Genomic DNA, 10044 nt, shown 5'->3' with positions numbered 1-10044 from the left:
ACCCCTCTGTGACCTGCAAAGGTAGTAACTGAGAAGCAGGCAAATAGTTAGCGAGAGAGATCCTGAAATAGGATACTACTCCAGAGGGTCCTACTACACAATATCCAATCTCATTTTTCCAACACTTTTTTTGTCTTGCCAAGTGCAATATATTTTGCAGTACCCTTTCTTCACCCCCCACCCTGCCCCAAGTTTTTGTAAGTATAAGATGTTACTTTTCTTCACCCCCCACCCTGCCCCAAGTCTTTGTAAGTATGTTACCAATGCAGAATGAAACTAAGCTGACACTTAGAAGATGAGTCTTTGATATGAGGCCTTGATCTCACATGGGCAGTTGCCCTGACAAGTGGAAAAGGCCACAAGCTTCTGGCAGAAGAAACAATCACAGCAGGGGAAGAGAAGTGCCCTCCTGAGTCAATCTGACCAGTCACTTGAGCTAGGGAGTGGGCTCTTCAGTGCACCCCAGTGCTCAATCTGACCAGTCACTTGAGCTAGGGACTGAGCTCTTCAGTGCACCCCAGTGCCTCTTCTACTGCTTATGGAACAATCCTGCAGGAACTGGGGACCCTCATGTTTGTCTCCCATGCTCTCCTTTTATACACAGCTCACTGTGTAGTACACTTTCCTTAAAGCTTGATACTCAAAGCTCTCCTGAAGGCCCCTCCTATCAACTAGACCTATCCATATCCATCTTCATCCCTCCCAGAGAAGTCCTTTATGACCATACAACCTTATGGCAACAGCTTTACTTTGAGTAGCAGTCTCCTTTTCTTTTTCTCCCTTTATTGTAGTTATATATAAGCTCAGATGGGCTTAAACCAATAACGTTTTTCTTTTTCTCCCTTTATTGTAGTTACATATAAGCTCAGATGGGCTTAATCCAATAACAGTTCTGCTGTTTCATTCTAGAAAGGAAGAAGAAATTGCATTGAGGTCCCAGGGAAAGTATCTTTCTTTTCCAAATCAATTCTCATCACAGATTTTGTTGAGAACTGGATTTGGTTTTCACTTCTGTAATCTGCAGTAAAAACTGCTAGCATTTTGCTTTGAAACTGAAAATCTATTGCTTGGCCTCACTTGTTTATACGTCATTGTAATTCCTTCTATTTGTACATAATTCTTTCTAAATATAGTGGCAATCTGTGTTTTCTCTTTAGTGCTTCTCTTCTATGGTCTGTGATTAGTTATTCTATTGTTGTATGATTATTTGTTTGTTGGTTTTAAATTGCCATAATAATGCCCCAGTTCGTCCTCTGGTGACTCTGTAGAAAATCCTGCTATTAATATGGCTCTAGCAGACTGAGAGCTTGAAGTCTTTGATCTGGAGCATCATGCAGAGTCATTTCTTCATTTCAATAGCCTAGTGAAGGTCTACTTATTAGAGGTCTTTCAGCCTTAAGAGGCTGTTATCTCTTCCAGCTGCAACTCCTGTGCTGGCTGAGACACTCCATTGATCTCAGTGAGGTACAAGTAAAATACAGAAAAGCCTGAGTCCAGTTCCCTCTCACGTGGCTGCATTAATTGTGCTGGGCTAATAGGAGTAAGCAGCAGAAGGTATTTAGTTTTGGCACTGCTTTGCTGTAGCTTGGAATACACACCACAGAGTGGACAAGTTCAATTACCAGTTTTATATAGCAACTTTTCAGAGTAGAACCACACTGCTTACCAGCTGCTTTAGAGACTGAATCACTTATGCATCAATGTAGTCCTTTGTAGGGCAAAAATATTCTCTAAAATGAAGAGGAGAGAACATGCCACCCATCACCTGTGAAATTTCAAGGAGAAAAATTTAAGGCTCATCCTGTAATTCTTCAAGGTCTATTACAAGTATTGCAACTTAAAGGATTTGAAATGAAAAAATAATTGCCTTTTTGCCCAGTTCCAACAGACTGTGCTTTGAAAACCTTTATTTCTGAATTCAGTAGTCTATTAATCATGGGACAGAAAGATTTTCAAAGAGTTATGATTCTTGTTCCGTAAATTTCTATACAGAAAATGTTTGGCTCAATTTCAAATTGAGGAAATGGTTTGGGCATAGTATTATCAAAGGACATTTCAATCCTTTTTGAACAACATGGAAGAAGCAGGGGAATAAATCTCTTTGAAATTTTACTTCTTATGTAAGTCATTTAAGGTGAATGTAAACTTTTGTGGACCTCTGTGAGCAAAGAGGAATGGAGACAGGGAAATTCACCCTTCAGTCCCATCAGTAAATATTCTGATTTACAGCCAAAAATGGCAAAGACATTGAAGCAAAGGCTTTTATATGCACTGCATTTTCATGTTTAGCTGGTGACTGAGTATGGCAGAGCCAATGTGATGTTTGTCAGGAACAGGAACTGGTTAGGATCTATATCTCCTTGCTGTCTCGTGTAGGCCAATCCTTAGATCAGACTTGGGCTTCCATTTGCTGACCCTGACAATATTTAATTTATACTATGCAAACCCAGCAATTTAACAGCAATTTTTATTCTGGAAAATTGAGTGGCCAGGATATTTGGGGTTTGGAAATGTCAGGGGTGGGGGGCAGGGATGAGGGATAAAATTATTTCCAAGTATATCACATATGTGAGATGAGCTGCGGGAGATATATATATATATATGTATATATTCACTGTAAGCAATGAAGTTCTGAATATACATCCATCCTCCTCCTGTTTTGTGGAGAAAAAAACTGGCAGAGACATCTGCTTCCAGATGAATCTTCATCTCTACTTTTCCCCCCAGTGCAGTCAGGTCTCTTTGGAAACCAAAGCAGGATATCTAAACATCAGAAGAGACAGGATTTTTCAGATGCTTTCTTGTCCCTGGTGTGACTAATGACTCATCAAAACTTCAGGGATTTGGCAATGTTGGAACCACTAGTACCTGTGTGTTTTCTCTCTGCTGCTTTTGGCAGGACTCCAGCTGCAGTGTCTTTCGACATAACACTTTTTACAGCCAATGAACTAAAACACACAGAGATGGAGAGAGATATTGAGGGCAACAGAGAACCACAGCAGTTTGCTTACCTGCAGGGTTATATCAGGAGTCAGATTGATTTAAATTGGGGAGAGGGCATGTTCTTGCATAGCTTGGGCTAGAACAGGTCCTGCAGGCACTGGGGAAAAAATCCTACCAACCAGGCAGCTCTTAACCAGGCTCAGTGCTCACAGGTCTTATTGCTTCTGGTGACAGTACTGTGCTCATTTCACTGAAGAGTTTAGAAGTAGGAATGGTGATAGGAAAACACATATCAAAATGAGAAATTTAAATATGGATTTTTGATTATATTTCAGAAAATATTCCTGTGGAATTAATGGATATGTGGTGGGGGAAAAGCAGAAGAGTTGGTAGCCTCTGCTGCATATAGAATAAAATATTTGAAATAAATACTCTTTTTCAAGAAATGAGGACCTGGAGTACTGTGTAAAAAACTATTTAGGGTACTCTAAAGTGTCTAAATCTAAAATGATGCTGCTGAATTTACATACCAGTATAAATATGCAGTGTTTTCTCTTGGACAGGGTGGGGACTTGCCATTACAATATGGCAATATGTCTCTGAGGACCTTGTGCATGTCCAGTATCATCAATACATGTTATCATGCCATGCCACTTCAATGAGTTTATCTGTTTATATATGCATCAAAGGGAGCAAGAAAGTGTTTAACTTGCTTCAGTGAGCTGTAAGCCGAAAGGAAATAGATGAGAGCTGAGGGTTTGGAGCACACTGCATCATATCTCATTCAGGAAATCTTCTGAATTATTGATTACATTTTTCTTTTAGTTTTGCATTTTTTGAGTCACCACATTCATGTAAGCCAGCCAGAGTCTTCTGAGGTTGTCTGCACTAATTTACAAGTGGCTTCTAGTTCAAAGTGGGGTGTGCCCTTTTTGTCTGCAATCTTCAGCAGACAGTATGGAGTGATTACTGTGGATTCCTGCCTGTGCAGAAGGCTTGACAATCCCTCCTTTCTGCTGTCTCCTAAGCAGGTAGAAAGGCAACAAAGACTTTTGGTTAATGAAAGGAACCAAATTCAAATATGTCATTTAGAGGGCTTCACATCTGCCTCTTTCAACCAGACCCAGGAGGCTGCCTGTCTCCCTCCCCCTCTTAGGACTTCATACATTTTTACTGAAGATTAACTTCAAAAAGGCCTTGTGCTGTTTCATCCAGAGGGTTGTACTGTCACTGTGCCTGGCAGGTGCTGACTGTCTGTCATGGCTAGAGAAGTATCCTCAAAGTGAGGTTTGAGGGCAGTAAGAAAGCAAGAGAGGGGATGAGTTGTCCCATTTGAACGTGGACCTGGAATACCACCTGGGACCTGCTGTCCTTTGTGGTAATGCTATTGTGCATGACAGATGCTTTGTGGTAAAGTGGCTTTAGGCAAACATGGAGGTGACAAACCTGCTCTTCCCTCCATTGATTAGGGCTGTACGTGGCTATCTGGTACCTGCTCCACTCCTCACTGGTGATTAGCTGTGGCTTTGAAGCATGAGATTCTCCAGCACTGAAGAAGTAAATGCTGTCTTCATTCTAAGCCCAGGGGACCCACAGAAGAGAGAGAAAGGGAGGGAACTGTCTCTGCAGAAGTGTCACTGGCTCCTTGAGGCCTCAGTGTTCAGCTAGATGGCTGAGTGATTCCTGATGAGTCTGCAGATAATTCAAAGGACTGTTGAACCCATATGGCTTGGTCTTTTGCTTACTTATTCTAATACATTTCAGTCTTCACTGTACAGTAAATACAGAACTAGCAGGTGGTAGGAAAACAGAATCTACTCACCAAGATGATATGATGATTTTTGTACGAATATGCCCTTGCATGTGCTGGGGTGGTTCTGGGCTTTATTGCCAGCCCTTGGTGAGAGTGGTCCTGGGTAGCTGCTTGATGTTTCTCCCCTGACCCTCCCTGGGATGACAGCTCCTTCCCACTGCAGACCATCCCCACCTGCCCTTTCAGTGCTGCATCCTCACGACTCCCACAATGAGGAGGGAGAGGACAGAGGATGCTCTTTCAGTCACTTGAAAAATGCTTTCTTTTTTCAGTATGGGGAAAACTGCAGCCATTGTCTGAACTCATCAGAAGCGCATCAACGAAGTCGTCGTTGTTGTTAGGATCTTACCTTTTAGAAAACTCACTTCCTTTTCACATAGCTTTTCCACTATCCTCTTATCAGAGGAAAGTATGTCAGACTGTGTGAGGTTTTACACACGAGTTTTTGACATTTCATGTTGTTGATGATAAACTTCTCTTGAAAGAAGCCACTGGGAATTTATTACCTCTGTTTATTGTTTGTTTTCTCAGATGAGCCAGAGGTAAAATTCCTTCTCTGATCATCTGAGTTCTTGTTAGAGCCCAGCACCACTTACTTAAGAATTTCTAAATTACTCAGCCCACCAGCTTTTGCCTCAGGCTCCAAAACCATGCCTGCAAAGTATGTTCTGCTCCTCGATCCTAATTACATCACAGCTAATTGCAGTGCCTGGTGCTGCATAAAGCTGGGGAGAGCTGCCACCTGCTCCTAGGGAAGGTCACTGATACCCAACTGGTGTCTGGACAGATCCTGCTGAGGTTAGAAGGGGAGGGAGCACTGCCAGGACATGCTTGTGGATATCCTTGTGGGTAAACCTCACTGTGCTGCTGACAGTCTACCCCTTTAATTCAGAAGCCCATGGGAGAGGGAGAGCCTTAGCATCACAGGGCAATATTGTCAAGGACAAGAACAAGGAAGGGAATGAAATGCCTTGTCAGGCATTTAGTGGAGTCCTTCAGAGGGCAGACTGACTTGCAAGCAATGAGCATCTATCAAATATTTTGCCCCAGACAGTTTAAGCTGTCCCATCACAGATGACAATAAAACTCGGAGAGCAGGATTAGCACTTCGAATCAAGCCACTTAGTTTGCCTGCTAAAAACAATGAAGATTGAATAAATAAAAACTCTCATCTGGGAAATCTGACCCACAATGTGCAGCTGAGGAGATTCGACTACTACCAACTCCCTCAGACCCTGTTCAGCAGCACAGATCATCCACACCCGTGGTGGGTGTGCTGTTGTATTCTGATACATTCCAGCCTGGTCACAATGCTCTTCCTTCATTTTACAGAGGAAGAGGAGAATGGCCAATGAGGAGAATCTTCCCATCCTCTAGGTTAGGAAGAGCTGTGTGCTAGAGAATTAGATGAGCCAGGGGAAGGAACTGAGGATGTGATTGCTCTAGCTGTGGCTGGTAAGAGGCTCAACTGCCCTAGACACTGTGTACAGCACAGCTATTTATACAGTGATGTCACTGGAAGCAACAAAACCAATGCATCTCAATAGGAGAAGAGAGGTTTTCACAATTCAGTAAAAAAACCCTAATTAACCTCTTTACTGTATTTCACCCAGTACACTGCTAGTCATGCACCTAGATTCTACACCAGAAGCTTTTGGAGATAGGTTGAAAACCCCAGTGGTTCCACATTATTTTGTGTTTTTGCAACTAGGGCTCCATGCACAGGAAAGCAAAGCTGTGCCTTCACCCTACTGCTCAGGGTGAGTGCATGGAGCTCATCCAAGACACTGCCTATCCAGGCAGCACTCAGGACTTCATTCATGACTGATAACACTACAGCAATGTCTGCACTTGAGAAAATCAGCATTAATTGCTGTCATATTCCCTGGGGAAATCACGTGGCTGAAACTGACTGAGAACTGGAGAACAACCAGATGGTAAATTACAAGTTCTCTGGGAAGCAGAGCAGCTTCTCTGCCTGAGCAACCTGCCATATTGGGATCTTATTTTGCTAATTTTCGCTCTCTGGTGTTTTTAAGACTGTTCCCTGACCGAGATTAAGATAGAACTGCAGCATTCACCCCAAAATGGAGTGTATTTAGTTGGATATGGGAGGGAAACCTGCTCTTCTCTCCTCTGCACTGTCTCCCCCACCTGCCACTCAGCATGGAGTTTGCAATCAGAAGAAGAAAAGCAGGAATACTGCACATTGCACAAACCAAGGCCAGCATCTCCAGGGGGAGAAGATTGCTTGCCTATTCAGTCCCTTGCCTGAGCATTGCCATAAATCCAAACACTTGAAATACTCTTAGCAAGACCCAAGTGTTTAGTAACAGTGTGTAGTCCTCAGAGGTTCAATCTAGGGAAAATAAACACTGCGGAACACTACATGAGAAACTAGGTGTCTATTTGGGAAGCATAGCATTTAGAGCACTTTAGAAATGTGCTTTAGCTCTCCATACCAAGTAAGAATATTGTCATGCTAGGCCAGACCAAATGTCTCTCTTGGCTTTATGTCTCACTAAACTCTCTACAACATTTTACAAGACAGTACCATGGAATACAGAGGTAGAAGTAGAACATGCATTAAATCCTCCTCCTCCTGCTTTCAGCTTCTCTTCTGCCTCCCTGTGCAAACTACTAGACAATATAGCTCCATGTTTTCCTTTTCCCACTGAGACCTCCTGGCTGATTATTACTATTAGCAAAGCTGCCTGACTATGCTTTTCTCTTCCTTGCTGCATTTTAGTAAAGGTCACCAGTGTTAATAATTGAAGCAATCATTTATATTACTACTTATCATCCAGATGGCTCAGGGCAGTAGTGTAAAATACATTGAAAAAGAATTTAAAATAAATTGGTTCCTTGCTAGATTTAACAAAGAAACATTTTTACTCTGATGCTTCAAGCAGCAGGAGCTGGAACTTTGGAAGATAACACAGTGATAGTGAACCATTTAGTGCCAAAAAATACATGACAGAAGCAATTTCAGGAGAGCTGGGCACTGCTATAGCAGCTTCGTGATAGCTAGCTCAAGCAAATAGGAGCAGAGCTGGAAAATGAAGGTGAGGGCTCTGTTACAGAAAACTTCAGTATATACACCAGCTGACTGGTGCCAAGAACAACTCCAGCCCTGGAAATCTGCACTCTGCTTGGCTAGCAACACTCTGTGCAAGTGCATGATCTGCACTGTCCCTACACTGTCCCCTGATCTGCACAGCACATAAATATGCTGCTGTGTGGAGACTGTCTTCCCTGTGGGAAGTTGTTTCTGCTTGTGATGATCCCATCTGATGCCAGACAATGGCAAAAACATAAAATGCACTTGAAATCTCAGCCTCCATATCTGTGGACTGTCATAAATATCTAAACATTCTGAAACATTCTGGTTTTATTCTTCATGTTAGGCCTTGCCCAGACTCTGAAGGTGCTGCCTGCTCTGCAAAGGCTGCAGCCTGGAAAATCTGCAGTGGCCCAATGACAGCCCTTGGAGCCATACATTGACCATGGCACTGGGTAAATCTGTGTGCAATTCTTGCCTTGCCAGAACTTTGTTGGCTTTATTTTTCATGCCTCTGACTTCTGTTGGTGTGGGTTATGAATTGCAAGATGCTAGAAGGAAAGGGACAGTGTAAGCCCATAAGATGGCAGGTCTGATGGCTGAAATGCAAAAACTCCCAATATATAATAAAGGGACTTTTCAAAACATGAAGAATATTTGGATTTGGGAGGGAAAAGTATTTTTTATGCTTCAAAATACAATTAGGAACGTAGACGCCTTTGAGAAATTGGTTTATCCTGTGATACCTAAACCCTGTTTATCTCCACCTTTTTCATGCAAGTGAGACTTTTTGCATAAAGAGAAAATAAGATTTTTTAAAAATGAAATATAGAAACTCATTGTAAACAATAATTTTTTTCGATAGACCTATCTGAGACTTCTCCCAGGAGAGTAATGATGCAACTTGAGGAGACTCACATGACTCCAGTGTAGCTAGAGTTTAGTTGGTTTGCAAATTATCAGAAGTAGGTACAGCTGTATTATAAAAGAAAAAAACTTCTGTACTCCTTCCAGGAGAATTGTGAAAATGTAATAAACTCTTGTTTTACTGGAAGATGGAACCATTAAGAAGGAAACGTGTACTGAAACAATCTTTCTTAAAAATTCAATCAAGGGCAGGTGAATTCTCCTTGAATGTGCTCATTACAAGGAAGGAAAAGTTATTTGTCTTTGGGTTTAGTTTAAAACAATTAAGAAAAAAAATCTTTTATGCTTGAAGTTCCATACAAAGCACTGGTTTTCTTCAAATAACCTGCCCAAAGCAATTTATGGGCCTACAGTTTAGATTCATGTTTGTATGTGACATTCATAGGTTTTTTGTTTCATGGCTGCTAACAGCTTATTTAGAGATCTCTCTTGTCAAAGTTGAAATACTGTGCTGAACCAAGACATGTATTGGGGACAAAAATGAAATGAATCCATGTCCCTTGTCCTCACAAGAATCCCATAGAACTGATTTTATGACAAATTGATGGAAAATGTTAATAGTTGAAATCAGTGACTTGACATATTGCAAAGCCAATATTGCATTAAAGAAATGCTTGAGGTAGAACCATGCACACACTTAACACATGAAGATAAGCATCTTCATGCTGGAATCCTTGTAAGTTTTGCAATATTGACAGGTACTAATATTGGTTAAGCCTCTAGTGCTGAACCTCACCCAAGTTACTGGGCTTGCAAAGTTGAGAGGCAGAAAGGGCAGGACTAACCATGAGGCCAAGGCCAAGGCCATAGGGATGCTGTGTCTGCACATGGCCCATCATTATTACCCCACCATTAATGGAGAGTTTCATCATTACAGGTATGAGTGGGTGTAACTAAATTGTCAAAGTGTTGATAAGCAAACTAGTTTTAACCTTCAGGCTTACTTGGGTATCTGTGGTTACCTGGGATCCTCTTTAAAGAGTAGGTGAAAAGTTCACTTCTAGTGCTTCCTCTTGCTTGAGAACACTTCCCTTTGTCTTGGATCAAAAGGAAGTGATAAAGCTTAAATTTCAGAGTCTTATTAAGCTTCAGTTTGTAAAGCAGCCTAAAAAAGAGATTTTAAGCAGTCTGTCAGTGCTACATACCCTGCAGCATTTCCTATTAAATATTTGTATTAGTAGCAGCACTCTGCTAGAGAAGTGCTGCACAAAGCACTAGCCTGTGACCTGCACCCCTCATTTTTGCCAAAAGGTGGGCAATAAGTGCAGACCCCACAGGTTTTTTCAGCTAATGCTGTTCC

This window comes from Acanthisitta chloris, unplaced genomic scaffold (assembly GCF_000695815.1).
Source record: "Acanthisitta chloris isolate BGI_N310 unplaced genomic scaffold, ASM69581v1 scaffold1211, whole genome shotgun sequence".
NCBI classification, from domain to species: domain Eukaryota; kingdom Metazoa; phylum Chordata; class Aves; order Passeriformes; family Acanthisittidae; genus Acanthisitta; species Acanthisitta chloris.
This window is presented reverse-complemented; position numbering follows the sequence as displayed.